Source organism: Triticum dicoccoides, chromosome 1B, assembly GCF_002162155.2.
Source record: "Triticum dicoccoides isolate Atlit2015 ecotype Zavitan chromosome 1B, WEW_v2.0, whole genome shotgun sequence".
In the NCBI taxonomy this organism is placed as follows: Eukaryota; Viridiplantae; Streptophyta; class Magnoliopsida; order Poales; family Poaceae; genus Triticum; species Triticum dicoccoides.
In genome coordinates, this window is record NC_041381.1 from 53,954,374 (window position 1) to 53,982,097 (window position 27,724).

At 50.1% G+C, this 27,724-nt stretch overlaps 55 non-coding genes and 3 pseudogenes across 55 annotated transcripts; all 58 read left to right on the forward strand.

The window, feature by feature from the left end:
* Positions 1–16, forward strand: part of LOC119351419 — a 125-nt pseudogene extending 109 nt beyond the window's left edge.
* Positions 17–213: 197 nt separating this feature from the next.
* LOC119351230 lies at positions 214–332 on the forward strand. Its single transcript, XR_005169752.1, has one exon. It is a non-coding gene; the product is annotated as a 5S ribosomal RNA (ribosomal RNA).
* A 297-nt stretch (positions 333–629) lies between these two features.
* On the forward strand, positions 630–748 carry LOC119351210. Its single transcript, XR_005169734.1, has one exon. It is a non-coding gene; the product is annotated as a 5S ribosomal RNA (ribosomal RNA).
* Positions 749–1,045: 297 nt separating this feature from the next.
* Positions 1,046–1,164, forward strand: LOC119351368. The gene has a single exon (XR_005169881.1). It is a non-coding gene; the product is annotated as a 5S ribosomal RNA (ribosomal RNA).
* A 296-nt stretch (positions 1,165–1,460) lies between these two features.
* Positions 1,461–1,579, forward strand: LOC119351386. Its single transcript, XR_005169898.1, has one exon. It is a non-coding gene; the product is annotated as a 5S ribosomal RNA (ribosomal RNA).
* Positions 1,580–1,876: 297 nt separating this feature from the next.
* LOC119351600 lies at positions 1,877–1,995 on the forward strand. The gene has a single exon (XR_005170057.1). It is a non-coding gene; the product is annotated as a 5S ribosomal RNA (ribosomal RNA).
* Positions 1,996–2,292: 297 nt separating this feature from the next.
* Positions 2,293–2,411, forward strand: LOC119351232. Its single transcript, XR_005169754.1, has one exon. It is a non-coding gene; the product is annotated as a 5S ribosomal RNA (ribosomal RNA).
* Positions 2,412–2,708: 297 nt separating this feature from the next.
* LOC119351381 lies at positions 2,709–2,827 on the forward strand. Its single transcript, XR_005169893.1, has one exon. It is a non-coding gene; the product is annotated as a 5S ribosomal RNA (ribosomal RNA).
* Positions 2,828–3,118: 291 nt separating this feature from the next.
* On the forward strand, positions 3,119–3,237 carry LOC119351611. Its single transcript, XR_005170058.1, has one exon. It is a non-coding gene; the product is annotated as a 5S ribosomal RNA (ribosomal RNA).
* Positions 3,238–3,534: 297 nt separating this feature from the next.
* LOC119351333 lies at positions 3,535–3,653 on the forward strand. Its single transcript, XR_005169848.1, has one exon. It is a non-coding gene; the product is annotated as a 5S ribosomal RNA (ribosomal RNA).
* Positions 3,654–3,950: 297 nt separating this feature from the next.
* Positions 3,951–4,069, forward strand: LOC119351623. The gene has a single exon (XR_005170065.1). It is a non-coding gene; the product is annotated as a 5S ribosomal RNA (ribosomal RNA).
* Positions 4,070–4,366: 297 nt separating this feature from the next.
* On the forward strand, positions 4,367–4,485 carry LOC119351208. Its single transcript, XR_005169732.1, has one exon. It is a non-coding gene; the product is annotated as a 5S ribosomal RNA (ribosomal RNA).
* A 297-nt stretch (positions 4,486–4,782) lies between these two features.
* LOC119351344 lies at positions 4,783–4,901 on the forward strand. Its single transcript, XR_005169858.1, has one exon. It is a non-coding gene; the product is annotated as a 5S ribosomal RNA (ribosomal RNA).
* Positions 4,902–5,198: 297 nt separating this feature from the next.
* On the forward strand, positions 5,199–5,317 carry LOC119351389. Its single transcript, XR_005169900.1, has one exon. It is a non-coding gene; the product is annotated as a 5S ribosomal RNA (ribosomal RNA).
* A 296-nt stretch (positions 5,318–5,613) lies between these two features.
* LOC119351209 lies at positions 5,614–5,732 on the forward strand. The gene has a single exon (XR_005169733.1). It is a non-coding gene; the product is annotated as a 5S ribosomal RNA (ribosomal RNA).
* A 296-nt stretch (positions 5,733–6,028) lies between these two features.
* On the forward strand, positions 6,029–6,147 carry LOC119351235. The gene has a single exon (XR_005169757.1). It is a non-coding gene; the product is annotated as a 5S ribosomal RNA (ribosomal RNA).
* A 297-nt stretch (positions 6,148–6,444) lies between these two features.
* Positions 6,445–6,563, forward strand: LOC119351169. Its single transcript, XR_005169696.1, has one exon. It is a non-coding gene; the product is annotated as a 5S ribosomal RNA (ribosomal RNA).
* Positions 6,564–6,859: 296 nt separating this feature from the next.
* Positions 6,860–6,978, forward strand: LOC119351231. Its single transcript, XR_005169753.1, has one exon. It is a non-coding gene; the product is annotated as a 5S ribosomal RNA (ribosomal RNA).
* A 297-nt stretch (positions 6,979–7,275) lies between these two features.
* Positions 7,276–7,394, forward strand: LOC119351290. The gene has a single exon (XR_005169809.1). It is a non-coding gene; the product is annotated as a 5S ribosomal RNA (ribosomal RNA).
* Positions 7,395–7,691: 297 nt separating this feature from the next.
* On the forward strand, positions 7,692–7,810 carry LOC119351364. Its single transcript, XR_005169877.1, has one exon. It is a non-coding gene; the product is annotated as a 5S ribosomal RNA (ribosomal RNA).
* Positions 7,811–8,107: 297 nt separating this feature from the next.
* LOC119351375 lies at positions 8,108–8,226 on the forward strand. Its single transcript, XR_005169888.1, has one exon. It is a non-coding gene; the product is annotated as a 5S ribosomal RNA (ribosomal RNA).
* A 297-nt stretch (positions 8,227–8,523) lies between these two features.
* LOC119351273 lies at positions 8,524–8,642 on the forward strand. Its single transcript, XR_005169793.1, has one exon. It is a non-coding gene; the product is annotated as a 5S ribosomal RNA (ribosomal RNA).
* A 296-nt stretch (positions 8,643–8,938) lies between these two features.
* Positions 8,939–9,057, forward strand: LOC119351412. Its single transcript, XR_005169917.1, has one exon. It is a non-coding gene; the product is annotated as a 5S ribosomal RNA (ribosomal RNA).
* Positions 9,058–9,354: 297 nt separating this feature from the next.
* On the forward strand, positions 9,355–9,473 carry LOC119351382. Its single transcript, XR_005169894.1, has one exon. It is a non-coding gene; the product is annotated as a 5S ribosomal RNA (ribosomal RNA).
* A 297-nt stretch (positions 9,474–9,770) lies between these two features.
* On the forward strand, positions 9,771–9,889 carry LOC119351301. Its single transcript, XR_005169819.1, has one exon. It is a non-coding gene; the product is annotated as a 5S ribosomal RNA (ribosomal RNA).
* Positions 9,890–10,185: 296 nt separating this feature from the next.
* Positions 10,186–10,304, forward strand: LOC119351185. Its single transcript, XR_005169711.1, has one exon. It is a non-coding gene; the product is annotated as a 5S ribosomal RNA (ribosomal RNA).
* A 297-nt stretch (positions 10,305–10,601) lies between these two features.
* Positions 10,602–10,720, forward strand: LOC119351330. The gene has a single exon (XR_005169845.1). It is a non-coding gene; the product is annotated as a 5S ribosomal RNA (ribosomal RNA).
* Positions 10,721–11,018: 298 nt separating this feature from the next.
* LOC119351425 lies at positions 11,019–11,137 on the forward strand. Its single transcript, XR_005169921.1, has one exon. It is a non-coding gene; the product is annotated as a 5S ribosomal RNA (ribosomal RNA).
* A 298-nt stretch (positions 11,138–11,435) lies between these two features.
* LOC119351376 lies at positions 11,436–11,554 on the forward strand. Its single transcript, XR_005169889.1, has one exon. It is a non-coding gene; the product is annotated as a 5S ribosomal RNA (ribosomal RNA).
* Positions 11,555–11,851: 297 nt separating this feature from the next.
* On the forward strand, positions 11,852–11,979 carry LOC119351388 (annotated as a pseudogene).
* A 297-nt stretch (positions 11,980–12,276) lies between these two features.
* Positions 12,277–12,395, forward strand: LOC119351284. The gene has a single exon (XR_005169803.1). It is a non-coding gene; the product is annotated as a 5S ribosomal RNA (ribosomal RNA).
* Positions 12,396–12,692: 297 nt separating this feature from the next.
* Positions 12,693–12,811, forward strand: LOC119351086. Its single transcript, XR_005169626.1, has one exon. It is a non-coding gene; the product is annotated as a 5S ribosomal RNA (ribosomal RNA).
* A 264-nt stretch (positions 12,812–13,075) lies between these two features.
* LOC119351314 lies at positions 13,076–13,194 on the forward strand. Its single transcript, XR_005169831.1, has one exon. It is a non-coding gene; the product is annotated as a 5S ribosomal RNA (ribosomal RNA).
* A 297-nt stretch (positions 13,195–13,491) lies between these two features.
* Positions 13,492–13,609, forward strand: LOC119351346. Its single transcript, XR_005169860.1, has one exon. It is a non-coding gene; the product is annotated as a 5S ribosomal RNA (ribosomal RNA).
* A 296-nt stretch (positions 13,610–13,905) lies between these two features.
* LOC119351207 lies at positions 13,906–14,024 on the forward strand. The gene has a single exon (XR_005169731.1). It is a non-coding gene; the product is annotated as a 5S ribosomal RNA (ribosomal RNA).
* Positions 14,025–14,321: 297 nt separating this feature from the next.
* On the forward strand, positions 14,322–14,440 carry LOC119351460. Its single transcript, XR_005169953.1, has one exon. It is a non-coding gene; the product is annotated as a 5S ribosomal RNA (ribosomal RNA).
* Positions 14,441–14,911: 471 nt separating this feature from the next.
* On the forward strand, positions 14,912–15,030 carry LOC119351312. The gene has a single exon (XR_005169829.1). It is a non-coding gene; the product is annotated as a 5S ribosomal RNA (ribosomal RNA).
* A 470-nt stretch (positions 15,031–15,500) lies between these two features.
* LOC119351324 lies at positions 15,501–15,619 on the forward strand. The gene has a single exon (XR_005169840.1). It is a non-coding gene; the product is annotated as a 5S ribosomal RNA (ribosomal RNA).
* A 297-nt stretch (positions 15,620–15,916) lies between these two features.
* On the forward strand, positions 15,917–16,035 carry LOC119351308. Its single transcript, XR_005169826.1, has one exon. It is a non-coding gene; the product is annotated as a 5S ribosomal RNA (ribosomal RNA).
* Positions 16,036–16,332: 297 nt separating this feature from the next.
* On the forward strand, positions 16,333–16,450 carry LOC119351298. The gene has a single exon (XR_005169816.1). It is a non-coding gene; the product is annotated as a 5S ribosomal RNA (ribosomal RNA).
* Positions 16,451–16,745: 295 nt separating this feature from the next.
* On the forward strand, positions 16,746–16,864 carry LOC119351234. Its single transcript, XR_005169756.1, has one exon. It is a non-coding gene; the product is annotated as a 5S ribosomal RNA (ribosomal RNA).
* Positions 16,865–17,161: 297 nt separating this feature from the next.
* LOC119351429 lies at positions 17,162–17,280 on the forward strand. The gene has a single exon (XR_005169924.1). It is a non-coding gene; the product is annotated as a 5S ribosomal RNA (ribosomal RNA).
* A 297-nt stretch (positions 17,281–17,577) lies between these two features.
* On the forward strand, positions 17,578–17,696 carry LOC119351352. Its single transcript, XR_005169866.1, has one exon. It is a non-coding gene; the product is annotated as a 5S ribosomal RNA (ribosomal RNA).
* A 296-nt stretch (positions 17,697–17,992) lies between these two features.
* On the forward strand, positions 17,993–18,110 carry LOC119351343. The gene has a single exon (XR_005169857.1). It is a non-coding gene; the product is annotated as a 5S ribosomal RNA (ribosomal RNA).
* A 296-nt stretch (positions 18,111–18,406) lies between these two features.
* On the forward strand, positions 18,407–18,525 carry LOC119351160. Its single transcript, XR_005169688.1, has one exon. It is a non-coding gene; the product is annotated as a 5S ribosomal RNA (ribosomal RNA).
* A 297-nt stretch (positions 18,526–18,822) lies between these two features.
* On the forward strand, positions 18,823–18,941 carry LOC119351098. The gene has a single exon (XR_005169638.1). It is a non-coding gene; the product is annotated as a 5S ribosomal RNA (ribosomal RNA).
* Positions 18,942–19,238: 297 nt separating this feature from the next.
* Positions 19,239–19,357, forward strand: LOC119351428. The gene has a single exon (XR_005169923.1). It is a non-coding gene; the product is annotated as a 5S ribosomal RNA (ribosomal RNA).
* Positions 19,358–19,654: 297 nt separating this feature from the next.
* On the forward strand, positions 19,655–19,773 carry LOC119351311. The gene has a single exon (XR_005169828.1). It is a non-coding gene; the product is annotated as a 5S ribosomal RNA (ribosomal RNA).
* A 297-nt stretch (positions 19,774–20,070) lies between these two features.
* Positions 20,071–20,188, forward strand: LOC119351366. The gene has a single exon (XR_005169879.1). It is a non-coding gene; the product is annotated as a 5S ribosomal RNA (ribosomal RNA).
* Positions 20,189–20,484: 296 nt separating this feature from the next.
* LOC119351200 lies at positions 20,485–20,603 on the forward strand. The gene has a single exon (XR_005169724.1). It is a non-coding gene; the product is annotated as a 5S ribosomal RNA (ribosomal RNA).
* A 390-nt stretch (positions 20,604–20,993) lies between these two features.
* On the forward strand, positions 20,994–21,112 carry LOC119351473. The gene has a single exon (XR_005169964.1). It is a non-coding gene; the product is annotated as a 5S ribosomal RNA (ribosomal RNA).
* Positions 21,113–21,583: 471 nt separating this feature from the next.
* Positions 21,584–21,702, forward strand: LOC119351336. The gene has a single exon (XR_005169851.1). It is a non-coding gene; the product is annotated as a 5S ribosomal RNA (ribosomal RNA).
* A 471-nt stretch (positions 21,703–22,173) lies between these two features.
* Positions 22,174–22,292, forward strand: LOC119351348. The gene has a single exon (XR_005169862.1). It is a non-coding gene; the product is annotated as a 5S ribosomal RNA (ribosomal RNA).
* Positions 22,293–22,589: 297 nt separating this feature from the next.
* LOC119351283 lies at positions 22,590–22,708 on the forward strand. The gene has a single exon (XR_005169802.1). It is a non-coding gene; the product is annotated as a 5S ribosomal RNA (ribosomal RNA).
* Positions 22,709–23,004: 296 nt separating this feature from the next.
* LOC119351332 lies at positions 23,005–23,122 on the forward strand. The gene has a single exon (XR_005169847.1). It is a non-coding gene; the product is annotated as a 5S ribosomal RNA (ribosomal RNA).
* Positions 23,123–23,417: 295 nt separating this feature from the next.
* Positions 23,418–23,536, forward strand: LOC119351226. Its single transcript, XR_005169749.1, has one exon. It is a non-coding gene; the product is annotated as a 5S ribosomal RNA (ribosomal RNA).
* A 297-nt stretch (positions 23,537–23,833) lies between these two features.
* On the forward strand, positions 23,834–23,952 carry LOC119351436. Its single transcript, XR_005169931.1, has one exon. It is a non-coding gene; the product is annotated as a 5S ribosomal RNA (ribosomal RNA).
* Positions 23,953–24,248: 296 nt separating this feature from the next.
* LOC119351413 lies at positions 24,249–24,370 on the forward strand (annotated as a pseudogene).
* The last annotated feature ends 3,354 nt before the right edge of the window (positions 24,371–27,724 follow it).

Here is a 27,724-nt window from a genome sequence, read left to right on the forward strand (position 1 = left end):
CGGTAAGTTATAGCTGGGTGCTCACGATTCACGAATCTAGCGGCGGCGTTGTGGCGCGGCAAGCGTGCACTGGTGCGGTTGAGAGGGAGGGTTGGAAACCGCGTTAAACTCGTCTCCGTAGTTGAGAGGGAGCGGCCAAAGCAATGTACAATCGTCTTTGTAGTGAAGCTGGGAGGGGCAAGGATAAGGGATGAAGACGGGGGGTAACATGTCGGATGCGATCATACCAGCACTAAAGCACCGAATCCCATCAGAACTCCGAAGTTAAGCGTGCTTGGGTGAGAGTAGTACTAGGATGGGTGACCTCCTGGGAAGTCCTCGTGTTGCATTCCCTTTTTAAATTTTTTTGCGCCGCTTGCAAAACAAAACACACGTGTAAGTAATATATTTACCGTGTTTTATTATTTTGCACGAGTGCGGTAAGTTATAGCTGGGTGCTCACGATTCACGGGTCTAGCGGCGGCGTTGTGACGCGGCAAGCGTGCACTGGTGCGGTTGAGAGGGAGGGGTGGAAACCGCGTTAAACTCGTCTCCGTAGTTGAGAGGGAGCGGCCAAAGCAATGTACAATCGTCTTTGTAGTGGAGTTGGGAGGGGCAAGGATAAGGGACGAAGACGGGGGTAACATGTCGGATGCGATCATACCAGCACTAAAGCACTGGATCCCTTCAGAACTCCGAAGTTAAGCGTGCTTGGGCGAGAGTAGTACTAGGATGGGTGTCCTCCTGGGAAGTCCTCGTGTTGCATTCCCTTTCTAAATTTTTTTGCGCCGCTTGCAAAACAAAATGCACGTGTAAGTATTATATTTACTGTGTTTTATTATTTTGCACAAGTGCGGTAAGTTATAGCTGGGTGCTCACGATTCACGAGTCTAGCGGCGGCGTTGTGGCGCGGCAAGCGTGCACTAGTGCGGTTGAGAGGGAGGGGTGGAAACCGCGTTAAACTCGTCTCCGTAGTTGAGAGGGAGCGGCCAAAGCAATGTACAATCGTCTTTGTAGTGGAGCTGGGAGGGGCAAGGATAAGGGACGTAGAAGGGGGTAACATGTTGGATACGATCATACCAGCACTAAACCACCGGATCCCATCAAAACTCTGAAGTTAAGCGTGCTTGGGCGAGAGTAGTACTAGGATGGGTGTCCTCCTGGGAAGTCCTCGTGTTGCATTCCCTTTCTAAATTTTTTTGCGCCGCTTGCAAACAAAATGCACCTGTAAGTATTATATTTACTGTGTTTTATTATTTTGCACAAGTGCGGTAAGTTATAGCTGGGTGCTCACGATTCACGAGCCTAGCGGCGGCGTTGTGGCGCGGCAAGCGTGCACTAGTGCGGTTGAGAGGGAGGGGTGGAAACCGCGTTAAACTCGTCTCCGTAGTTGAGAGGGAGCGGCCAAAGCAATGTACAATCGTCTTTGTAGTGGAGCTGGGAGGGGGAAGGATAAGGGACGTAGACGGGGGTAACATGTTGGATGCGATCATACCAGCACTAAACCACCGGATCCCATCAGAACTCTAAAGTTAAGCGTGCTTGTGCGAGAGTAGTACTAGGATGGGTGTCCTCCTGGGAAGTCCTCATGTTGCATTCCCTTTCTAAATTTTTTTGCGCCGCTTGCAAAACAGAACGCACGTGTAAGTAATATATTTACCGTGTTTTATTATTTTGCACGAGTGCGGTAAGTTATAGCTGGGTGCTCGCGATTCACGAGTCTAGCGGCGGCGTTGTGACGCGGCAAGCGTGCACTGGTGAGGTTTAGAGGGAGGGGTGGAAACCGCGTTAAACTCGTCTCCGTAGTTGAGAGGGAGCGGCCAAAGCAATGTACAATCGTCTTTGTAGTGGAGTTGGGAGGGGCAAGGATAAGGGACGAAGACGGGGGTAACATGTCGGATGCGATCATACCAGCACTAAAGCACTGGATCCCATCAGAACTCCGAAGTTAAGCGTGCTTGGGCGAGAGTAGTACTAGGATGGGTGTCCTCCTGGGAAGTCCTCGTGTTGCATTCCCTTTCTAAATTTTTTTGCGCCGCTTGCAAAACAAAATGCACGTGTAAGTATTATATTTACCGTGTTTTATTATTTTGCACAAGTGCGGTAAGTTATAGCTGGGTGCTCACGATTCACGAGTCTAGTGGCGGCGTTGTGGCGCGGCAAGTGTGCACTAGTGCGGTTGAGAGGGAGGGGTGGAAACCGCGTTAAACTCGTCTCCGTAGTTGAGAGGGAGCGGCCAAAGCAATGTACAATCGTCTTTGTAGTCGAGTTGGGAGGGGCAAGGATAAGGGACGAAGACGGGGGTAACATGTCGGATGCGATCATACCAGCACTAAAGCGCTGGATCCCATATGAACTCCGAAGTTAAGCGTGCTTGGGCGAGAGTAGTACTAGGATGGGTGTCCTCCTGGGAAGTCCTCGTGTTGCATTCCCTTTCTAAATTTTTTTGCGCCGCTTGCAAAACAAAATGCACGTGTAAGTATTATATTTACCGTGTTTTATTATTTTGCACAAGTGTGGTAAGTTATAGCTGGGTGCTCACGATTCACGAGTCTAGCGGCGGCGTTGTGGCGCGGCAAGCGTGCACTAGTGCGGTTGAGAGGGAGGGGTGGACACCGCGTTAAACTCGTCTCCGTAGTTGAGAGGGAGCGGCCAAAGCAATGTACAATCGTCTTTGTAGTGGAGCTGGGAGGGGCAAGGATAAGGGACGTAGACGGGGGTAACATGTTGGATGCAATCATACCAACACTAAACCACCGGATCCTATCAGAACTCTGAAGTTAAGCGTGCTTGGGTGAGAGTAGTACTAGGATGGGTGTCCTCCTGGGAAGTCCTCGTGTTGCATTCCCTTTTTAATTTTTTTTACGCCGCTTGCAAAACAAAACGCACGTAATATATTTACCGTGTTTTATTATTTTGCACGAGTGCGGTAAGTTATAGCTGGGTGCTCACGATTCACGAATCTAGCGGCGGCGTTGTGGCGCGGCAAGCGTGCACTGGTGCGGTTGAGAGGGAGGGGTGGAAACCGCGTTAAACTCGTCTCCGTAGTTGATAGGGAGCGGCCAAAGCAATGTACAATCATCTTTGTAGTGGAGTTGGGAGAGGCAAGGATAAGGGACGAAGACGGGGGTAACATGTCGGATGCGATCATACCAGCACTAAAGCACTGGATCCCATCAGAACTCCGAAGTTAAGCGTGCTTGGGCGAGAGTAGTACTAGGATGGGTGTCCTCCTGGGAAGTCCTCGTGTTGCATTCCCTTTCTAAATTTTTTTGCGCCGCTTGCAAAACAAAATGCACGTGTAAGTATTATATTTACCGTGTTCTATTATTTTGCACAAGTGCGGTAAGTTATAGCTGGGTGCTCACGATTCACGAGTCTAGCTGCGGCGTTGTGGCGCGGCAAGCGTGCACTAGTGCGGTTGAGAGGGAGGGGTGGAAACCGCGTTAAACTCGTCTCCGTAGTTGAGAGGGAGCGGCCAAAGCAATGTACAATCGTCTTTGTAGTGGAGCTGGGAGGGGCAAGGATAAGGGACGTAGACGGGGGTAACATGTTGGATGCGATCATACCAGCACTAAACCACCGGATCCTATCAGAACTCTGAAGTTAAGCGTGCTTGGGTGAGAGTAGTACTAGGATGGGTGTCCTCCTGGGAAGTCCTCGTGTTGCATTCCCTTTTTTAATTTTTTTGCGCCGCTTGCAAAACAAAACACACGTGTAAGTAATATATTTACCGTGTTTTATTATTTTGCACGAGTGCGGTAAGTTATAGCTGGGTGCTCACGATTCACGAATCTAGCGGCGGCGTTGTGGCGCGGCAAGCGTGCACTGGTGCGGTTGAGAGGGAGGGGTGGAAACCGCGTTAAACTCGTCTCCGTAGTTGAGAGGGAGCGGCCAAAGCAATGTACAATCGTCTTTGTAGTGGAGTTGGGAGAGGCAAGGATAAGGGACGAAGACGGGGGTAACATGTCGGATGCGATCATACCAGCACTAAAGCACTGGATCCCATCAGAACTCCGAAGTTAAGCGTGCTTGGGCGAGAGTAGTACTAGGATGGGTGTCCTCCTGGGAAGTCCTCGTGTTGCATTCCCTTTCTAAATTTTTTTGCGCCGCTTGCAAAACAAAATGCACGTGTAAGTATTATATTTACCGTGTTCTATTATTTTGCACAAGTGCGGTAAGTTATAGCTGGGTGCTCACGATTCACGAGTCTAGCGGCGGCGTTGTGGCGCGGCAAGCGTGCACTAGTGCGGTTGAGAGGGAGGGGTGGAAACCGCGTTAAACTCGTCTCCGTAGTTGAGAGGGAGCGGCCAAAGCAATGTACAATCGTCTTTGTAGTGGAGCTGGGAGGGGCAAGGATAAGGGACGTAGACGGGGGTAACATGTTGGATGCGATCATACCAGCACTAAACCACCGGATCCCATCAGAACTCTGAAGTTAAGCGTGCTTGGGCGAGAGTAGTACTAGGATGGGTGTCCTCCTGGGAAGTCCTCGTGTTGCATTCCCTTTTTAATTTTTTTTGCGCCGCTTGCAAAACAAAACGCACATGTAAGTAATATATTTACTGTGTTTTATTATTTGGCACGAGTGCGGTAAGTTATAGCTGGGTGCTCACAATTCACGAATCTAGCGGCGGCGTTGTGGCGCGCCAAGCGTGCACTGATGCGGTTGAGAGGGAGGGGTGGAAACCGCGTTAAACTCGTCTCCGTAGTTGAGAGGGAGCGGCCAAAGCAATGTACAATCGTCTTTGTAGTGGAGCTGCGAGGGGCAAGGACAAGGGACGAAGACGGGGGTAACATGTCGGATGCGATCATACTAGCACTAAAGCATCGGATCGCATGAGAACTCTGAAGTTAAGCGTGCTTGGGCGAGAGTAGTACTAGGATGGGTGACCTCCTGGGAAGTCCTCGTGTTGCATTCCCTTTTTAATTTTTTTTGCGCCGCTTGCAAAACAAAACGCACGTGTAAGTAATATATTTACCGTGTTTTATTATTTTGCACGAGTGCGGTAAGTTATAGCTGGGTGCTCACCATTCACGAGTCTAGCGGCGACGTTGTGGCGCGGCAAGCGTGCACTTGTGCGGTTGAGAGGGAGGGGTGAAAACCGCGTTAAACTCATCTCCGTAGTTGAGAGGGAGCGGCCAAAGCAATGTACAATCGTCTTTGTAGTGGAGCTGGGAGGGGCAAGGATAAGGGACGAAGATGGGGGTAACATGTCGGATGCGATCGTACCAGCACTAAAGCACCAGATCCCATCAGAACTTTGAAGTTAAGCATGCTTGGGAGAGAGTAGTACTAGGATGGGTGACCTCCTGGGAAGTCCTGGTGTTGCATTCCCTTTTTAATTTTTTTGCGCCGCTTGCAAAACAAAACGCACGTGTAAGTAATATATTTACCGTGTTTTATTATTTTGTAGGAGTGCGGTAAGTTATAGCTGGGTGCTCACGATTCACGGTTCTAGCGGCGGCGTTGTGGCGCGGCAAGCGTGCACTGGTGCGGTTGAGAGGGAGGGGTGGAAACCGCGTTAAACTCGTCTCTGTAGTTGAGAGGGAGCGGCCAAAGCAATGTACAATCGTCTTTGTAGTGGAGCTGGGAGGGGCAAGGATAAGGGACGAAGACGGGGGTAACATGTCGGATGCGATCATACCAGCACTAAAGCACCGGATCCCATCAGAACTCTGAAGTTAAGCATGCTTGGGCGAGAGTAGTACTAGGATGGGTGACCTCCTGGGAACTCCTCGTGTTGCATTCCCTTTTTAATTTTTTTGCGCCGCTTGCAAAACAAAACGCACGTGTAAGTAATATATTTACCGTGTTTTATTATTTTGCACGAGTGCGGTAAGTTATAGCTGGGTGCTCACGATTCACGAGTCTATCGGCAGCGTTGTGGCGTGGCAAGCGTGCACTGGTGCGGTTGAGAGGAAGGGGTGGAAACCGCGTTAAACTCGTGTCCGTAGTTGAGAGGGAGCGGCCAAAGCAATGTACAATCGTCTTTGTAGTAGAGCTGGGAGGGGCAAGGATAAGGGACGAAGACGGGGGTAACATGTCGGATGCGATCATACCAGCACTAAAGCACCGGATCCCATCAGAACTCTGAAGTTAAGCGTGCTTGGGCAAGAGTAGTACTAGGATGGGTGACCTCCTAGGAAGTCCTCGTGTTGCATTCCCTTTTTAATTTTTTTTGCGCCGCTTTTAAAATAAAACGCACATGTAAGTAATATATTTATCGTGTTTTATTATTTTGCACGAGTGCGGTAAGTTATAGCTGGTTGCTCACGATTCACGAGTCTAGCGGCGGCGTTGTGGCGCGGCAAGCTTGCACTGGTGCGGTTGAGAGGGAGGGGTGGAAACCGCGTTAAACTCGTCTCCGTAGTTGAGAGGGAGCGGCCAAAGCAATGTACAATCGTCTTTGTAGTGGAGCTGCGAGGGGCAAGGATAAGGGACGAAGACGGGGGTAACATGTCGGATGCGATCATACCAGCACTAAAGCACCGGATCCCATCAAAACTCCGAAGTTAAGCGTGCTTGGGCGAGAGTAGTACTAGGATGGGTGACCTCTTGGGAAGTCCTCGTGTTGCATTCCCTTTTTAATTTTTTTGCGCCGCTTGCAAAACAAAACGCACGTGTAAGTAATATATTTACCGTGTTTTATTATTTTGCACGAGTGCGGTAAGTTATAGCTGGGTGCTCACGATTCACGGTTCTAGCGGCGGCGTTGTGGCGCGCCAAGCGTGCACTGGTGCGGTTGAGAGGGAGGGGTGGAAACCGCATTAAACTCGTCTCCGTAGTTGAGAGGGAGCGGCCAAAGCAATGTACAATCGTCTTTGTAGTGGAGCTGGGAGGGGCAAGGACAAGGGACGAAGACGGGGGAAACATGTCGGATGCGATCATACCAGCACTAAAGCACCAGATCTCATCAGAACTCCGAAGTTAAGCGTGCTTGGGCGAGAGTAGTACTTGGATGGGTGATCTCCTGGGAAGTCCTCGTGTTGCATTCCCTTTTTAATTTTTTTTGCACCGCTTGCAAAACAAAATGCACGTGTAAGTAATATATTTACCGTCTTTTATTATTTTGCACGAGTGCGGTAAGTTGTAGCTGGGTGCTCACGATTCACAAATCTAGCGGCGGCGTTGTGGCGCGGCAAGCGTGCACTGGTGCGGTTGAGAGGGAGGGGTGGAAACCGCGTTAAACTCGTCTCCGTAGTTGAGAGGGAGCGGCCAAAGCAATGTACAATCGTCTTTGTAGTGGAGCTGGGAGGGGCAAGGATAAGGGACGAAGACGGGGGTAACATGTCAGATGCGATCATACCAGCACTAAAGCACCGGATCCCATCAGAACTCTGAAGTTAAGCATGCTTGGGCGAGAGTAGTACTAGGATGGGTGACCTCCTAGGAAGTCCTCGTGTTGCATTCCCTTTTTAATTTTTTTTGTGCCGCTTGCAAAACAAAACGCACGTGTAAGTAATATATTTACCGTGTTTTATTATTTTGCACGAGTGCGGTAAGTTATAGCTGGGTGCTCACGATTCACGAATCTAGCGGCGGCGTTGTGGCGCGCCAAGCGTGCACTGGTGCAGTTGAGAGGGAGGGGTGGAAACCGCGTTAAACTCGTCTCCGTAGTTGAGAGGGAGCGGCCAAAGCAATGTACAATCGTCTTTGTAGTGGAGCTGCGAGGGGCAAGGACAAGGGACGAAGACGGGGGTAACATGTCGGATGCGATCATACTAGCACTAAAGCATTGGATCCCATGAGAACTCCGAAGTTAAGCGTGCTTGGGCGAGAGTAGTATTAGGATGGGTGACCTCCTGGGAAGTCCTCGTGGTGCATTCCCTTTTTAATTTTTTTTGCGCCGCTTGCAAAACAAAACGCACGTGTAAGTAATATATTTACCGTGTTTTATTATTTTGCACGAGTGCGGTAAGTTATAGCTGGGTGCTCACAATTCACGAGTCTAGCGGCGACGTTGTGGCGCGGCAAGCGTGCACTTGTGCGGTTGAGAGGGAGGGGTGGAAACCGCATTAAACTCGTCTCCGTAGTTGAGAGGGAGCGGCCAAAGCAATGTACAATCGTCTTTGTAGTGGAGCTGGGAGGGGCAAGGATAAGGGACGAAGACGGGGGTAACATGTCGGATGCGATCGTACCAGCACTAAAGCACCAGATCCCATCAGAACTCTGAAGTTAAGCATGCTTGGGAGAGAGTAGTACTAGGATGGGTGACCTCCTGGGAAGTCCTGGTGTTGCATTCCCTTTTTAATTTTTTTTGCGCCGCTTGCAAAACAAAACGCACGAGTAAGTAATATATTTACCGTGTTTTATTATTTTGCAGGAGTGCGGTAAGTTATAGCTGGGTGCTCACGATTCACGGTTCTAGCGGCGGCGTTGTGGCGCGGCAAGCGTGCACTGGTGCGGTTGAGAGGGAGGGGTGGAAACCGCGTTAAACTCGTCTCCGTAGTTGAGAGGGAGCGGCCAAAGCAATGTACAATCGTCTTTGTAGTGGAGCTGGGAGGGGCAAGGATAAGGGACGAAGACGGGGGTAACATGTCGGATGCGATCATACCAGCACTAAAGCACCGGATCCCATCAGAACTCTGAAGTTAAGCATGCTTGGGCGAGAGTAGTACTAGGATGGGTGACCTCCTCGGAACTCCTCGTGTTGCATTCCCTTTTTAATTTTTTTGCGTCGCTTGCAAAACAAAACGCACGTGTAAGTAATATATTTACCGTGTTTTATTATTTTGCACGAGTGCGGTAAGTTATAGCTGGGTGCTCACGATTCACGAGTCTATCGGCAGCGTTGTGGCGTGGCAAGCGTGCACTGGTGCGGTTGAGAGGAAGGGGTGGAAACCGCGTTCAACTCGTCTCCGTAGTTGAGAGGGAGCGGCCAAAGCAATGTACAATCGTCTTTGTAGTGGAGCTGCGAGGGGCAAGGACAAGGGACGAAGACGGGGGTAACATGTCGGATGCGATCATACCAGCACTAAAGCACCGGATCCCATCAGAACTCCGAAGTTAAGCGTGCTTGGGCGAGAATAGTACTAGGATGGGTGACCTCCTGGGAAGTCCTCGTGTTGCATTCCCCTTTTAATTTTCTTTGCGCCGCTTGCAAAACAAAATGCACGCGTAAGTAATATATTTACCGTGTTTTATTATTTTGCACGAGTGCGGTAAGTTATAGTTGGGTGCTCACGATTCACGAATCTAGCGGCGGCGTTGTGGCGCGGCAAGCGTGCACTTGTGCGGTTGAGAGGGAGGGGTGGAAACCGCGTTAAACTCGTCTCCGTAGTTGAGAGGGAGCGGCCAAAGCAATGTACAATCGTCTTTGTAGTGGAGCTGGGAGGGGCAAGGATAAGGGACGAAGACGGGGGTAACATGTCGGATGCGATCGTACCAGCACTAAAGCACCGGATCCCATCAGAACTCTGAAGTTAAGCATGCTTGGGAGAGAGTAGTACTAGGATGGGTGACCTCCTGGGAAGTCCTGGTGTTGCATTCCCTTTTTAATTTTTTTTGCGCCGCTTGCAAAACAAAACGCACGTGTAAGTAATATATTTACCGTGTTTTATTATTTTGCAGGAGTGCGGTAAGTTATAGCTGGGTGCTCACGATTCACGGTTCTAGCGGCGGCGTTGTGGCGCGGCAAGCGTGCACTGGTGCGGTTGAGAGGGAGGGGTGGAAACCGCGTTAAACTCGTCTCCATAGTTGAGAGGGAGCGGCCAAAGCAATGTACAATCGTCTTTGTAGTGGAGCTGGGAGGGGCAAGGATAAGGGACGAAGACGGGGGTAACATGTCGGATGCGATCATACCAGCACTAAAGCACTGGATCCCATCAGAACTCTGAAGTTAAGCATGCTTGGGCGAGAGTAGTACTAGGATGGGTGACCTCCTGGGAACTCCTCGTGTTGCTTTCCCTTTTTAATTTTTTTGCGCCGCTTGCAAAACAAAACGCACGTGTAAGTAATATATTTACCGTGTTTTATTATTTTGCACGAGTGCGCTAAGTTATAGATGGTTGCTCACGATTCACGAGTCTATCGGCGGCGTTATGGCGTGGCAAGCGTGCACTGGTGCGGTTGAGAGGAAGGGGTGGAAACCGCGTTCAACTCGTCTCCGTAGTTGAGAGGGAGCGGCCAAAGCAATGTACGATCGTCTTTGTAGTGGAGCTGCGAGGGGCAAGGACAAGGGACGAAGACAGGGGTAACATGTCGGATGCGATCATACCAGCACTAAAGCACCGGATCCCATCAGAACACCGAAGTTAAGCGTGCTTGGGCGAGAATAGTACTAGGATGGGTGACCTCCTGGGAAGTCCTCGTGTCGCATTCCCTTTTTAAATTTTTTTGCGCCGCTTGCAAAACAAAACACACGTGTAAGTAATATATTTACCGTGTTTTATTATTTTGCACGAGTGCGGTAAGTTATAGCTGGGTGCTCACGATTCACGAATCTAGCGGCGGCGTTGTGGCGCGGCAAGCGTGCACTGGTGCGGTTGAGAGGGAGGGGTGGAAACCGCGTTAAACTCGTATTCGTAGTTGAGAGGGAGCGGCCAAAGCAATGTACAATCGTCTTTGTAGTGGAGCTGCGTGGGGCAAGGACGAGGGATGAAGACGGGGGAAACATGTCGGATGCGATCATACCAGCACTAAAGCATCGGATCCCATTAGAACTTCGAAGTTAAGCGTGCTTGGGGGAGAGTAGTACTAGGATGGGTGACCTCCTGGGAAGTCCTCGTGTTGCATTCCCTTTTTAATTTTTTTTGCGCCGCTTGCAAAACGAAACGCACGTGTAAGTAATATATTTACCGTGTTTTATTATTTTGCACGAGTGCGGTAAGTTATAGCAGGGTGCTCACAATTGACGAATCTAGCGGCGGCGTTGTGGCGCGGCAAGCGTGCACTGGTGCGGTTGAGAGGGAGGGGTGGAAAACCGCGTTAAACTCGTCTCCGTAGTTGAGAGGGAGCGGCCAAAGCAATGTACAATTGTCTTTGTAGTGGAGCTGGGTGGGGCAAGGATAAGGGACGAAGACGGGGGTATCATGTTGGATGCGATCATACCAGCACTAAAGCACCGGATCCCATCAGAACTCCGAAGTTAAGCATGCTTGGGCGAGAGTAGTACTAGGATGGGTGACCTCCTGGGAAGTCCTCGTGTTGCATTCCCTTTTTAATTTTTTTTGCGCCGCATGCAAAACAAAATGCACGTGTAAGTAATATATTTACCGTGTTTTATTATTTTGCACGAGTGCGGTAAGCTATAGCTGGGTGCTCACGATTCACGATTCTAGCGGCGGCGTTGTGGCGCGGCAAGCGTGCACTGGTGCGGTTGAGAGGGAGGGGTGGAAAACCGCGTTAAACTCGTCTCCGTAGTTGAGAGGGAGCGGCCAAAGCAATGTACAATCGTCTTTGTAGTGGAGCTGGGAGGGGCAAGGATAAGGGACGAAGACGGGGGTATCATGTCGGATGCGATCGTACCAGCACTGAAGCACCGGATCCCATCAGAACTCTGAAGTTAAGCATGCTTGGGAGAGAGTAGTACTAGGATGGGTGACCTCCTGGGAAGTCCTCGTGGTGCATTCCCTTTTTAATTTTTTTTGCGCCGCTTGCAAAACAAAACGCACGTGTAAGTAATATATTTACCGTGTTTTATTATTTTGCACGAGTGCGGTAAGTTATAGCTGGGTGCTCACGATTCACGATTCTAGCGGCGGCGTTGTGGCGCGGCAAGCGTGCACTGGTGCGGTTGAGAGGGAGGGGTGGAAACCGCGTTAAACTCGTCTCCGTAGTTGAGAGGGAGCGGCCAAAGCAATGTACAATCGTCTTTGTAGTGGAGCTGGGAGGGGCAAGGATAAGGGACGAAGACGGGGGTAACATGTCGGATGCGATCATACCAGCACTAAAGCACCGGATCCCATCAGAACTCTGAAGTTAAGCATGCTTGGGCGAGAGTAGTACTAGTAGTACTAGGATGGGTGACCTCCTGGGAAGTTCTCGTGTTGCATTCCCTTTTTATTTTTTTTTGCGCCACTTGCAAAACATAACGCACGTGTAAGTAATATATTTACCGTGTTTTATTATTTTGCACGAGTGCGGTAAGTTATAGCTGGGTGCTCACGATTCACGAGTCTAGCGGCGGCGTTGTGGCGCGGCAAGCGTGCACTGGTGCGGTTGAGAGGAAGGGGTGGAAACCGCGTTCAACTCGTCTCCGTAGTTGAGAGGGAGCGGCCAAAGCAATGTACAATCGTCTTTGTAGTGGAGCTGCGAGGGGCAAGGACAAGGGACGAAGACGGGGGTAACATGTCAGATGCGATCATACCAGCACTAAAGCGCCGGATCCCATCAGAACTCCGAAGTTAAGCGTGCTTGGGCGACAGTAGTACTAGGATGGGTGACCTCCTGGGAAGTCCTCGTGTTGCATTCCCTTTTTAATTTTTTTTGTGCCGCTTGCAAAACAAAACGCACGTGTAAGTAATATATTTACCGTGTTTTATTATTTTGCACGAGTGCGGTAATTTATAGCTGGGTGCTCACAATTCACGAGTCTAGCGGCGGCGTTGTGGCGCGGCAAGCGTGCACTGGTGCGGTTGACAGGGAGGGGTGGAAACCGCGTTAAACTCGTCTCCGTAGTTGAGAGGGAGCGGCCAAAGCAATGTACAATCGTCTTTGTAGTGGAGCTGGGAGGGGCAATGATAAGGGACGAAGACGGGGGTAACATGTCGGATGCGATCATACCAGCACTAAAGCACCGGATCCCATAAGAACTCCGAAGTTAAGCGTGCTTGGGCGAGAGTAGTACTAGGATGGATGACCTCCTGGGAAGTCCTCGTGTTGCATTCCCTTTTTAATTTTTTTTGCGCCGCTTGCAAAACAAAACGCACATGTAAGTAATATATTTACCGTGTTTTATTATTTTACACGGGTGCGGTAAGTTATAGCTGGGTGCTCACGATTCATGAGTCTAGCGGTGGGGTTGTGGCGCGGCAAGCGTGCACTGGTGCGGTTGAGAGGGAGGGGTGGAAACCGCGTTAAACTCGTCTCCGTAGTTGTTGTAGTGGAGCTGGGAGGGGCAATGATAAGGGACAAAGACGGGGGTAACATGTCCGATGCGATCATACCAGCACTAAAGCACCGGATCCGATCAGAACTCCGAAGTTAAGCGTGCTTGGGCGAGAGTAGTACTAGGATGGGTGACCTCCTGGGAAGTCCTCATGTTGCATTCCCTTTTTAATTTTTTTTGCGCCGCTTGCAAAACAAAACGCACGTGTAAGTAATATATTTACCGTGTTCTATTATTTTTCACGAGTGCGGTAAGTTATAGCTGGGTGCTCACGACTCACGAGTCTAGCGGCGGCGTTGTGGCGCGGCAAGCGTGCACTGGTGCGGTTGAGAGGGAGGGGTGGAAACCGCGTTAAACTCGTCTCCGTAGTTGAGAGGGAGCGGCCAAAGCAATGTACAATCGTCTTTGTAGTGGAGCTGGGAGGGGCAAGGATAAGGGACGAAGACGGGGGTAACATGTCGGATGCGATCATACCAGCACTAAAGCACCGGATCCCATCAGAACTCCGAAGTTAATCGTGTTTGGGTGAGAGTAGTACTAGGATGGGTGACCTCCTGGAAGTCCTCGTGTTGCATTCCCTTTTTAATTTTTTTGCATCGCTTGCAAAACAAAACGCACGTGTAAGTAATATATTTACCGTGTTTTATTATTTTGCACGAGTGCGGTAAGTTATAGCTGGGTGCTCTCGATTCACGAGTCTAGCGGCGGCGTTGTGGCGCGGCAAGCGTGCACTGGTGCAGTTGAGAGGGAGGGGTGGAAACCGCGTTAAACTCGTCTCCGTAGTTGAGAGGGAGCGGCCAAAGCAATGTACAATCGTCTTTGTAGTGGAGCTGGGAGGGGCCAGGATAAGGGACGAAGACGGGGGTAACATGTTGGATGCGATCATACCAGCACTAAAGCACTGGATCCCATCAGAACTCCGAAGTTAAGCGTGCTTGGGCTAGAGTAGTACTAGGATGGGTGACCTCCTGGGAAGTCCTCGTGTTGCATTCTTGTTTTAATTTTTTTTGCGCCGCTTGCAAAACAAAACGCACGTGTAAGTAATATATTTACCGTGTTTTATTATTTTGCACGAGTGCGGTAAGTTATAGCTGGGTGCTCACGATTCACGAGTCTAGCGGCGGCGTTGTGGCGCGGCAAGCGTGCACTGGTGCGGTTGAGAGGGAGGGGTGGAAACCGCGTTAAACTCGTCTCCGTAGTTGAGAGGGAGCGGCCAAAGCAATGTACAATCGTCTTTGTAGTGGTGCTGGGAGGGGCAAGGATAAGGGACGAAGACGGGGGTAACATGTCGGATGCGATCATACCAGCACTAAAGCACCGGATCCCATCAGAACTCCGAAGTTAAGCGTGCTTGGGCTAGAGTAGTACTAGGATGGGTGACCTCCTGGGAAGTCCTCGTGTTGCATTCCTGTTTTAATTTTTTTTGCGCCGCTTGCAAAACAAAACGCACGTGTAAGTAATATATTTACCGTGTTTTATTATTTTGCACGAGTGCGGTAAGTTATAGCTGGGTGCTCACGATTCACGAGTCTAGCGGCGGCGTCGTGGCGCGGCAAGCGTGCACTGGTGCGGTTGAGAGGGAGGGGTGGAAACCGCGTTAAACTCGTCGCTGTAGTTGAGAGGGAGCGGCCAAAGCAATGTACAATCGTCTTTGTAGTGGAGCTGGGAGGGGCAAGGATAAGGGACGAAGACGGGGGTAACATGTCGGATGCGGCGTTGTGGCGCGGCAAGCGTGCACAAGTGCGGTTGAGAGGGAGGGGTGGAAACCGCGTTAAACTCGTCGCTGTAGTTGAGAGGGAGCGGCCAAAGCAATGTACAATCGTCTTTGTAGTGGAGCTGGGAGGGGCAAGGATAAGGGACGAAGACGGGGGTAACATGTCGGATGCGATCATACCAGCACTAAAGCACCGGATCCCATCAGAACTCCGAAGTTAAGCGTGCTTGGGCGAGAGTAGTACTAGGATGGATGACCTCCTGGGAAGTCCTCGTGTTGCATTCCTGTTTTAATTTTTTTGCGCCGCTTGTAAAACAAAACGCACGTGTAAGTAATATATTTACCGTGTTTTATTATTTTGCACGAGTGCGGTAAGTTATAGCTGGGTGCTCACGATTCACGAGTCTAGCGGCGGCGTTGTGGCGCGGCAAGCGTGCACTGGTGCGGTTGAGAGGGAGGGGTGGAAACCGCGTTAAACTCGTCGCTGTAGTTGAGAGGGAGCGGCCAAAGCAATGTACAATCGTCTTTGTAGTGGAGCTGGGAGGGGCAAGGATAAGGGACGAAGACGGGGGTAACATGTCGGATGCGGCGTTGTGGCGCGGCAAGCGTGCACTGGTGCGGTTGAGAGGGAGGGGTGGAAACCGCGTTAAACTCGTCGCTGTAGTTGAGAGGGAGCGGCCAAAGCAATGTACAATCGTCTTTGTAGTGGAGCTGGGAGGGGCAAGGATAAGGGACGAAGACGGGGGTAACATGTCGGATGCGATCATACCAGCACTAAAGCACCGGATCCCATCAGAACTCCGAAGTTAAGCGTGCTTGGGCGAGAGTAGTACTAGGATGGATGACCTCCTGGGAAGTCCTCGTGTTGCATTCCCTTTTTAAATTTTTTTGCGCCGCTTGCAAAACAAAACGCACGTGTAAGTAATATATTTACCGTGTTTTATAATTTTACACGGGTGCGGTAAGTTATAGCTGGGTGCTCACGATTCATGAGTCTAGCGGCGGGGTTGTGGCGCGGCAAGCGTGCACTGGTGCGGTTGAGAGGGAGGGGTGGAAACCGCGTTAAACTCGTCTCCGTAGTTGAGAGGGAGCGGCCAAAGCATTGTATAATCGTCTTTGTAGTGGAGCTGGGAGGGGCAATGATAAGGGACGAAGATGGGGGTAACATGTCCGATGCGATCATACCAGCACTAAACCACCGGATCCCATCAGAACTCCGAAGTTAAGCGTGCATGGGCGAGAGTAGTACTAGGATGGGTGACCTCCTGGGAAGTCCTCATGTTGCATTCCCTTTTTAATTTTTTTTGCGCCGCTTGCAAAACAAAACGCACGTGTAAGTAATATATTTACCGTGTTTTATTATTTTGCACGAGTGCGGTAAGTTATAGCTGGGTGCTCACGACTCACGAGTCTAGCGGCGGCGTTATGGCGCGACAAGCGTGCACTGGTGCGGTTGAGAGGGAGGGGTGGAAACCGCGTTAAACTCGTCTCCGTAGTTGAGAGGGAGCGGCCAAAGCAATGTACAATCGTCTTTGTAGTGGAGCTGGGAGGGGCAAGGATAAGGGACGAAGACGGGGGTAACATGTCGGATGCGATCATACCAGCACTAAAGCACTGGATCCCATCAGAACTCCGAAGTTAAGCGTGCTTGGGTGAGAGTAGTACTAGGATGGGTGACCACCTGGAAGTCCTCGTGTTGCATTCCCTTTTTAATTTTTTTGCGTCGCTTGCAAAACAAAACGCACGTGTAAGTAATATATTTACCGTGTTTTATTATTTTGCACGAGCGCGGTAAGTTATAGCTGGGTGCTCTCGATTCACGAGTCTAGCGGCGGCGTTGTGGCGCGGCAAGCGTGCACTGGTGCAGTTGAGAGGGAGGGGTGGAAACCGCGTTAAACTCGTCTCCGTAGTTGAGAGGGAGCGGCCAAAGCAATGTACAATCGTCTTTGTAGTGGAGCTGGGAGGGGCCAGGATAAGGGACGAAGACGGGGTAACATGTTGGATGCGATCATACCAGCACTAAAGCACTGGATCCCATCAGAACTTCGAAGTTAAGCGTGCTTGGGCGAGAGTCGTACTAGGATGGGTGACCTCCTGGGAAGTCCTCGTGTTGCATTCCCTTTTTAATTTTTTTTGCACCGCTTGCAAAACAAAACGCACGTGAAACTAATATATTTACCGTGTTTTATTATTTTGCACGAGTGCGGTAAGTTATAGCTGGGTGCTCACGATTCACGAGTCTAGCGGCGGCGTTGTGGCGCGGCAAGCGTGCACTGGTGCGGTTGAGAGGGACGGGTGGAAACCACGTTAAACTCATCTCCGTAGTTGAGAGGGAGCGGCCAAAGCAATGTACAATCGTCTTTGTAGTGGAGCTGGGAGGGGCAAGGATAAGGGACGAAGACGAGGGTAACATGTCGCATGCGATCATACCAGCACTAAAGCACCGGATCCCATCAGAACTCCGAAGTTAAGCGTGCTTGGGCGAGAGTAGTACTAGGATGGTTGACCTCCTGGGAAGTCCTCGTGTTGCATTCCCTTTTTATTTTTTTTTGCGTCGCTTGCAAAACAAAACGCACGTGTAAGTAATATATTTACCGTGTTTTATTATTTTGCACGAGTGCGGTAAGTTATAGCTGGGTGCTCACGATTCACGAGTCTAGCGGCGGCGTTGTGGCGCGGCAAGCGTGCACTGGTGTGGTTGAGAGGGAGGGGTGGAAATCGCGTTAAACTCGTCTCCGTAGTTGAGAGGGAGAGGCCAAAGCAATGTACAATCGTCTTTGTAGTGGAGCTGGGAGGGGCTAGGATAAGGGACGAAGACGGGGGTAACATGTCGGATGCGATCATACCAGCACTATAGCACCGGATCCCATCAAAACTCCGAAGTTAAGCGTGCTTGGGCCAGAATAGTACTAGGATGGGTGACCTCCTGGGAAGTCCTCGTGCTGCATTCCCTTTTTAATTTTTTTGCACCGCTTGCAAAACAAAACGCACGTGTAAGTAATATATTTACCGTGTTTTATTATTTTGCACGAGTGCGGTAAGTTATAGCTGGGTGCTCACGACTCACGAGTCTAGCAGCGGCATTGTGGCGCGGCAAGCGTGCACTGGTGCGGTTGAGAGGGAGGGGTGGAAACCGCGTTAAACTCGTCTCCATAGTTGAGAGGGAGCGGCCAATGCAATGTACAATCGTCTTTATAGTGGAGCTGGGAGGGGCAAGGATAAGGGACGAAGACGGGGGTAACATGTCGGATGCGATCATACCAGCACTAAAGCACCGGATCCCATCAGAACTCCGAAGTTAAGCATGCTTGGGTGAGAGTAGTACTAGGATGGGTGACCTCCTAGAAGTCCTCGTGTTGCATTCCCTTTTTAATTTTTTTGCGTCGCTTGCAAAACAAGACACACATGTAAGTAATATATTTACCGTGTTTTATTATTTTGCACGAGTGCGGTAAGTTATAGCTGGGTGTTCACGATTCACGAGTCTAGCGGCGACGTTGTGGCGCGGCAAGCGTGCACTGGTGCGGTTGAGAGGGAGGGGTGGAAACCGCGTTAAACTCGTCTCCGTAGTTGAGAGGGAGCGGCCAAAGCAATGTACAATCGTCTTTGTAGTGGTGCTGGGAGGGGCAAGGATAAGGGACGAAGACGGGGGTAACATGTCGGATGCGATCATACCAGCACTAATGCACCGGATCCCATTAGAACTCCAAAGTTAAGCGTGCTTGGGCGAGAGTAGTACTAGGATGGGTGACCTCTTGGGAAGTCCTCGTGTTGCATTCCTGTTTTAATTTTTTTTGCGCCGCTTGCAAAACAAAACGCACGTGTAAGTAATATATTTACCGTGTTTTATTATTTTGCACGAGTGCGGTAAGTTATAGCTGGGTGCTCACGATTCACGAGTCTAGCGGCGGCGTTGTGGCGCAGCAAGCGTGCACTGGTGCGGTTGAGAGGGAGGGGTGGAAACCGCGTTAAACTCGTCGCTGTAGTTGAGAGGGAGCGGCCAAAGCAATGTACAATCGTCTTTGTAGTGGAGCTGGGAGGGGCAAGGATAAGGGACGAAGACGGGGGTAACATGTCGGATGCGATCATACCAGCACTAAAGCACCGGATCCCATAAGAACTCCGAAGTTAAGCGTGCTTGGGCGAGAGTAGTACTAGGATGGATGACCTCCTGGGAAGTCCTCGTGTTGCATTCCCTTTTTAATTTTTTTTGCGCCGCTTGCAAAACAAAACGCACATGTAAGTAATATATTTACCGTGTTTTATTATTTTACACGGGTGCGGTAAGTTATAGCTGGGTGCTCACGATTCATGAGTCTAGCGGCGGGGTTGTGCCGCGGCAAGCGTGCACTGGTGCGGTTGAGAGGGAGGGGTGGAAACCGCGTTAAACTCGTCTCCGTAGTTGAGAGGGAGCGGCCAAAGCATTGTATAATCGTCTTTGTAGTGGAGTTGGGAGGGGCAATGATAAGGGACGAAGACGGGGGTAACATGTCCGATGCGATCATACCAGCACTAAAGCACCGGATCCCATCAGAACTCCGAAGTTAAGCGTGCTTGGGCGAGAGTAGTACTAGGATGGGTGACCTCCTGGGAAGTCCTCGTGTTGCATTCCTGTTTTAATTTTTTTTGCGCCGCTTGCAAAACAAAACGCATGTGTAAGTAATATATTTACCGTGTTTTATTATTTTACACGGGTGCGGTAAGTTATAGCTGGGTGCTCACGATTCATGAGTCTAGCGGTGGGGTTGTGGCGCGGCAAGCGTGCACTGGTGCGGTTGAGAGGGAGGGGTGGAAACCGCGTTAAACTCGTCTCCGTAGTTGAGAGGGAGCGGCCAAAGCATTGTATAATCGTCTTTGTAGTGGAGCTGGGAGGGGCAATGATAAGGGACAAAGACGGGGGTAACATGTCCGATGCGATCATACCAGCACTAAAGCACCGGATCCCATCAGAACTCCGAAGTTAAGCGTGCTTGGGCGAGAGTACTACTAGGATGGGTGACCTCCTGGGAAGTCCTCATGTTGCATTCCCTTTTTAATTTTTTTTGCGCCGCTTGCAAAACAAAACGCACGTGTAAGTAATATATTTACCGTGTTCTATTATTTTTCACGAGTGCGGTAAGTTATAGCTGGGTGCTCACGACTCACGAGTCTAGCGGCGGCGTTGTGGCGCGGCAAGCGTGCACTGGTGCGGTTGAGAGGGAGGGGTGGAAACCGCGTTAAACTCGTCTCCGTAGTTGAGAGGGAGCGGCCAAAGCAATGTACAATCGTCTTTGTAGTGGAGCTGGGAGGGGCAAGGATAAGGGACGAAGACGGGGGTAACATGTCGGATGCGATCATACCAGCACTAAAGCACCGGATCCCATCAGAACTCCGAAGTTAAGCGTCCTTGGGTGAGAGTAGTACTAGGATGGGTGACCTCCTGGAAGTCCTCGTGTTGTATTCCCTTTTTAATTTTTTTGCATCGCTTGCAAAACAAAACGCACGTGTAAGTAATATATTTACCGTGTTTTATTATTTTGCACGAGTGCGGTAAGTTATAGCTGGGTGCTCTCGATTCACGAGTCTAGCGGCGGCGTTGTGGCGCGGCAAGCGTGCACTGGTGCAGTTGAGAGGGAGGGGTGGAAACCGCGTTAAACTCGTCTCCGTAGTTGAGAGGGAGCGGCCAAAGCAATGTACAATCGTCTTTGTAGTGGAGCTGGGAGGGGCCAGGATAAGGGACGAAGACGGGGGTAACATGTTGGATGCGATCATACCAGCACTAAAGCACTGGATCCCATCAGAACTCCGAAGTTAAGCGTGCTTGGGCTAGAGTAGTACTAGGATGGGTGACCTCCTGGGAAGTCCTCGTGTTGCATTCCTGTTTTAATTTTTTTTGCGCCGCTTGCAAAACAAAACGCACGTGTAAGTAATATATTTACCGTGTTTTATTATTTTGCACGAGTGCGGTAAGTTATAGCTGGGTGCTCACGATTCACGAGTCTAGCGGCGGCGTTGTGGCGCGGCAAGCGTGCACTGTTTTATTATTTTGCACGAGTGCGGTAAGTTATAGCTGGGTGCTCACGATTCACGAGTCTAGCGGCGGCGTTGTGGCGCGGCAAGCGTGCACTGGTGCGGTTGAGAGGGAGGGGTGGAAACCGCGTTAAACTCGTCTCCGTAGTTGAGAGGGAGCGGCGAAAGCAATGTACAATCGTCTTTGTAGTGGTGCTGGGAGGGGCAAGGATAAGGGATGAAGACGGGGGTAACATGTCGGATGCGATCATACCAGCACTAAAGCACCGGATCCCATCAGAACTCCGAAGTTAAGCGTGCTTGGGCTAGAGTAGTACTAGGATGGGTGACCTCCTGGGAAGTCCTCGTGTTGCATTCCTGTTTTAATTTTTTTTGCGCCGCTTGCAAAACAAAACGCACGTGTAAGTAATATATTTACCGTGTTTTATTATTTTGCACGAGTGCGGTAAGTTATAGCTGGGTGCTCACGATTCATGAGTCTAGCGGCGGCGTCGTGGCGCGGCAAGCGTGCACTGGTGCGGTTGAGAGGGAGGGGTGGAAACCGCGTTAAACTCGTCGCTGTAGTTGAGAGGGAGCGGCCAAAGCAATGTACAATCGTCTTTGTAGTGGAGCTGGGAGGGGCAAGGATAAGGGACGAAGACGGGGGTAACATGTCGGATGCGGCGTTGTGGCGCGGCAAGCGTGCACAAGTGCGGTTGAGAGGGAGGGGTGGAAACCGCGTTAAACTCGTCGCTGTAGTTGAGAGGGAGCGGCCAAAGCAATGTACAATCGTCTTTGTAGTGGAGCTGGGAGGGGCAAGGATAAGGGACGAAGACGGGGGTAACATGTCGGATGCGATCATACCAGCACTAAAGCACCGGATCCCATCAGAACTCCGAAGTTAAGCGTGCTTGGGCGAGAGTAGTACTAGGATGGATGACCTCCTGGGAAGTCCTCGTGTTGCATTCCTGTTTTAATTTTTTTTGCGCCGCTTGCAAAACAAAACGCACGTGTAAGTAATATATTTACCGTGATTTATTATTTTGCACGAGTGCGGTAAGTTATAGCTGGGTGCTCACGATTCACGAGTCTAGCGGCGGCGTTGTGGCGCGGCAAGCGTGCACTGGTGCGGTTGAGAGGGAGGGGTGGAAACCGCGTTAAACTCGTCGCTGTAGTTGAGAGGGAGCGGCCAAAGCAATGTACAATCGTCTTTGTAGTGGAGCTGGGAGGGGCAAGGATAAGGGACGAAGACGGGGGTAACATGTCGGATGCGGCGTTGTGGCGCGGCAAGCGTGCACTGGTGCGGTTGAGAGGGAGGGGTGGAAACCGCGTTAAACTCGTCGCTGTAGTTGAGAGGGAGCGGCCAAAGCAATGTACAATCGTCTTTGTAGTGGAGCTGGGAGGGGCAAGGATAAGGGACGAAGACGGGGGTAACATGTCGGATGCGATCATACCAGCACTAAAGCACCGGATCCCATCAGAACTCCGAAGTTAAGCGTGCTTGGGCGAGAGTAGTACTAGGATGGATGACCTCCTGGGAAGTCCTCGTGTTGCATTCCCTTTTTAAATTTTTTTGCGCCGCTTGCAAAACAAAACGCACGTGTAAGTAATATATTTACCGTGTTTTATTATTTTACACGGGTGCGGTAAGTTATAGTTGGGTGCTCACGATTCATGAGTCTAGCGGCGGGGTTGTGGCGCGGCAAGCGTGCACTGGTATGGTTGAGAGGGAGGGGTGGAAACCGCGTTAAACTCGTCTCCGTAGTTGAGAGGGAGCGGCCAAAGCATTGTATAATCGTCTTTGTAGTGGAGCTGGGAGGGGCAATGATAAGGGACGAAGATGGGGGTAACATGTCCGATGCGATCATACCAGCACTAAACCACCGGATCCCATCAGAACTCCGAAGTTAAGCGTGCTTGGGCGAGAGTAGTACTAGGATGGGTGACCTCCTGGGAAGTCCTCATGTTGCATTCCCTTTTTAATTTTTTTGCGCCGCTTGCAAAACAAAACGCACGTGTAAGTAATATATTTACCGTGTTTTATTATTTTGCACGAGTGCGGTAAGTTATAGCTGGGTGCTCACGACTCACGAGTCTAGCGGCGGCGTTATGGCGCGGCAAGCGTGCACTGGTGCGGTTGAGAGGGAGGGGTGGAAACCGCGTTAAACTCGTCTCCGTAGTTGAGAGGGAGCGGCCAAAGCAATGTACAATCGTCTTTGTAGTGGAGCTGGGAGGGGCAAGGATAAGGGACGAAGACGGGGGTAACATGTCGGATGCGATCATACCAGCACTAAAGCACTGGATCCCATCAGAACTCCGAAGTTAAGCGTGCTTGGGTGAGAGTAGTACAAGGATGGGTGACCTCCTGGAAGTCCTCGTGTTGCATTCCCTTTTTAATTTTTTTGCGTCGCTTGCAAAACAAAACGCACGTGTAAGTAATATATTTACCGTGTTTTATTATTTTGCACGAGTGCGGTAAGTTATAGCTGGGTGCTCTCGATTCACGAGTCTAGCGGCGGCGTTGTGGCGCGGCAAGCATGCACTGGTGCAGTTGAGAGGGAGGGGTGGAAACCGCGTTAAACTCGTCTCCGTAGTTGAGAGGGAGCGGCCAAAGCAATGTACAATCGTCTTTGTAGTGGAGCTGGGAGGGGCCAGGATAAGGGACGAAGACGGGGTAACATGTTGGATGCGATCATACCAGCACTAAAGCACTGGATCCCATCAGAACTTTGAAGTTAAGCGTGCTTGGGCGAGAGTAGTACTAGGATGGGTGACCTCCTGGGAAGTCCTCGTGTTGCATTCCCTTTTTAATTTTTTTTGCACCGCTTGCAAAACAAAACGCACGTGAAACTAATATATTTACCGTGTTTTATTATTTTGCACGAGTGCGGTAAGTTATAGCTGGGTGCTCACGATTCACGAGTCTAGCGGCGGCGTTGTGGCGCGGCAAGCGTGCACTGGTGCGGTTGAGAGGGACGGGTGGAAACCACGTTAAACTCATCTCCGTAGTTGAGAGGGAGCGGCCAAAGCAATGTACAATCGTCTTTGTAGTGGAGCTGGGAGGGGCAAGGATAAGGGACGAAGACGAGGGTAACATGTCGCATGCGATCATACCAGCACTAAAGCACCGGATCCCATCAGAACTCCGAAGTTAAGCGTGCTTGGGCGAGAGTAGTACTAGGATGGTTGACCTCCTGGGAAGTCCTCGTGTTGCATTCCCTTTTTATTTTTTTTGTGTCGCTTGCAAAACAAAACGCACGTGTAAGTAATATATTTACCGTGTTTTATTATTTTGCACGAGTGCGGTAAGTTATAGCTGGGTGCTCACGATTCACGAGTCTAGCGGCGGTGTTGTGGCGCGGCAAGCGTGCACTGGTGTGGTTGAGAGGGAGGGGTGGAAATCGCGTTAAACTCGTCTCCGTAGTTGAGAGGGAGAGGCCAAAGCAATGTACAATCGTCTTTGTAGTGGAGCTGGGAGGGGCAAGGATAAGGGACGAAGACGGGGATAACATGTCGGATGTGATCATACCAGCAATAAAGCACCGGATCCTATCAGAACTCCTAAGTTAAGCGTGCTTGGGCGAGAGTAGTACTAGGATGGGTGACCTCCTGGGAAGTCCTCCGCGGCAAGCGTGCACTGGTGCGGTTGAGAGGGAGGGGTGGAAACCGCTGAAAGGATCGAGATGGACCTAGAGGGGGGGGGGTGAATAGGTACAATTACACATTTTATTTATTACTTAGCAATTTTAGGTAATAATGCAAAATATGAAGGTGAGCCTAACAATTGCTAGTAAGTACTAAGTACTAAGCAAGTAGCACAAGCATATAAATAAGCAAGCAGGATATGATGTAAGTAAGTGCTACAAGACAAGTAACCACAAGTAGAGAGTTAGGGTTAGGAATAACCGCAACTCCGGGAGATGAGGATGTATGCCGATGTTCACTTCCTTGGAGGGAAGCTAGTCACCGTTAGAGAGGTGGATGTTACCACGAAGGCACACCAACACCACGAAGGCTCACCCTATTCTCCCTTTGAGACAACACCACGAAGGCGTTTCTCAACCACTAGTGGTAGACCTTGGGGTGGTCTCCAAAACCCTCACAAACTTTCCGGGGGTAATCACAATAGTTGATTCCTCACCGAATGACTCCTACCGCCTAGGAGTCTCCAACCTCCAAGAGTAACAAGATCCAAGGGGAAAGACTCAAAACTTGCTCAAACTTCGATTTGCTTTGGTCACAAGAAGGGGAGGAAGAAGATCTTTCTTTTGATTGGAACAACTCTTCTAAACTCTCAAGAAACAAGCCGGGATCTGGGATTTAGTGTGTGAGCACGAGAGGAGAAGCACTGGTGTTCTTGAGGTGTGTTTGCGTCGGGTGTTCAGCCTTATCCCGAAGGGGTAAGGTGCTATTTATACCATGTCCAGAATAGAGCCGTTTGGACACAAGTTGACCACCCCGGATGATCTGGGACACCATCCGGATGATCTGGACATTGTCCGGATAAATCTGGCAGAAGGCCCGGATGCAGATGGTTGCAGCCGAGCTGCGAGCAGCCCGAACAGACCGGAGGCAACCCCGGATGATCCGGACAGACCGGAGGCAACCCCGGATGATCCGGACAAGCCCCGGATGATCCGGATGCCTGACCGGACGATCCGGCTACAACATATGGCTTCTGTGAAAATAGGGCATGGTTATCCGGACGATCCGGTATAGGATCCGGATGATCCGAGAAACATCCGGATGATCCGGAGGAACGTCCGGATGATCCGGCTTCAGCCACACCGTTCTGTGATGGAAAGCACCTATTATCCGGATGATCCGGTGCAGGGTCCGGCTGATCCGGGTGAAGCCCGGATGATCTGGGTAGCCGTCCGGATGATCCGGCTAGGAGAAGTGGTAGGTTTTGGCTAAGGGATATTGCTAGGGATTTTGGTCTATTGTGATAGAATTGTTTATGAGACAAAATGTGAGCAAGTCTTGAACCTACACTTCGGATCCCCTCTTAATAGTGCGGGGTTCCTATTACTCAAGAAATATAAAAAGAGCACAATACTTCATCTTTGTTTGCTCCTTTCCTCATTGATAATTTGCTTGAGTAAAATCTCATATGATGCGATCATGATGCTCACCAAAGAAAGAAACACCAGAGGACAGACGGCCTGTGTATATACTTAGCAAACAAGGTTAGTCCCCTATATGTAGGTTTGTCATAAATATCAAAAATATTCTTTAAGAGCAGGATTGCACTTTCAATCTCCCCCTTTTTTGGTAGTTGATGACAAACTACATATAGTATTTAACAAGTGAAATGTGATACGAATGATTCTAGGAGAGTAGACCGGTATGTGTTTTAGGAAGAGCTCCCCCTTAATTTATGCATATGGATGTGTTTTAAGAGAAGCTCTCCCTTAATGTATGCATGGAATAAGGTGATAAAAATACAAAGTCATGAACATATGAAGTGGATGCCCATATTCGGAATATAGTATAGGCATACATCATTAAGATCAACATAAGCAATGAATAAAGACGACATACTTAAGCACTTGCATAGTGATATAGACTCATAACTCATGACCAAAGTACCATAGTACCATTACAATAAGCACTTGCATAGTGACATAGACTCATAACTCATGACCAAAGTACCATAGTACCATTACAATAATAATAATGAGTCCACTTAACTAAAACTCTAAGCATACCAGACACACGCTGAAACTCCTCCTAAGAATTACATCTCCCCCTTGACAGCAAGTACCGAAAAAGGGAAAGACGGTCGAGAAAGTAGGAGAATCACGCAGCATCCTCATCCTCAGCATCATCATCATCATCATCACTTAGATCAGCAGGTACAAGGAAGAACTCGGGGAACTCAGTGGCAGAAGGAAAATCGACATCCGGAAGAGGAAGTCGAGCAGGAATAGGCTCATCAGGCTCGACAGGACTGCCATGACGCGCATGAAGATGAGCCCTAAGGGCATTTGCCTCAGAGATGCGGTGAACCTCCTCAGTAGCAATGTGAGTAGCAGTGTAGCAGCAGGTGTCAAAGATGGCTTTATGGGACTTCCCAATAAAGCGAGCAAGGCGGTCAAACGGCTTGACGAAAGGTTTGGTGTGGTGAGAAGAGCTCTCACCACACGACGGAGCAGGAGCCTTGCCCCTAGAAGTGTCATCACGCGGAGTCCACATGGAGTGAATGTTGTTCTTGTTGATGGGGCAAGTGAAGACAGAGTCAATGACGGTCTGAATGAAAGGAGCATGCGGAAGAGTATGAACCTTCAGACAACTAGCCATGCGAATCTCATGCCAAAGAAAATCTGCCATGTCAATGGGACGAGTGGGATTCTTACGTGAGTAGTACATCAAGTCAATGTTGTAAGCTCGTACCATCCCACGATCCCCTTTCTTGGGAGCAATGGAGTTGAGGATGCACTGAAAAAGCCACCGGTATTTGAGACGGAAGATACTGATGTCATTAAGCTCCTTGCTTTGCTGCACTGTGGAAAGCTGAGTAGGAGGCATGATGAGACAACTGCAAGCACTGATAGGCATAGCCTCAAACTTGGGATTCACCTCATGGATTCGAAAAAGACCTGCCTCAGATCCAGGCATGCCCAAGGCAGCAGCAAACTCCTCAAAAGAGACAGTGAACTGAGAATGATGAGTCATCCAAGTGATCGAACGATCCGGATGGAAGAAACATGTGGCATAGAATTGCCGAATGGCAGCCTCATTCCAATCATAGTGGAGAGTCATAGCAAGATGCAGCCCCATGCCCTCAATCTTCTCTAACACACCATCGAACTTGGTTGGATTGTTCTCAATGTAATCCAAGTTCACATAATGCTGAGGAGAGAACCCTAGATGAGCAATGACCGATTGATAGATGTCCTGTTGAACCAAGGTGCGGAACCGAGGATCGGTTGCATTGGCCGGGGAAGCAAATTGGTTGACTTCACTCCTTAAAGCTGCATACTTAGAT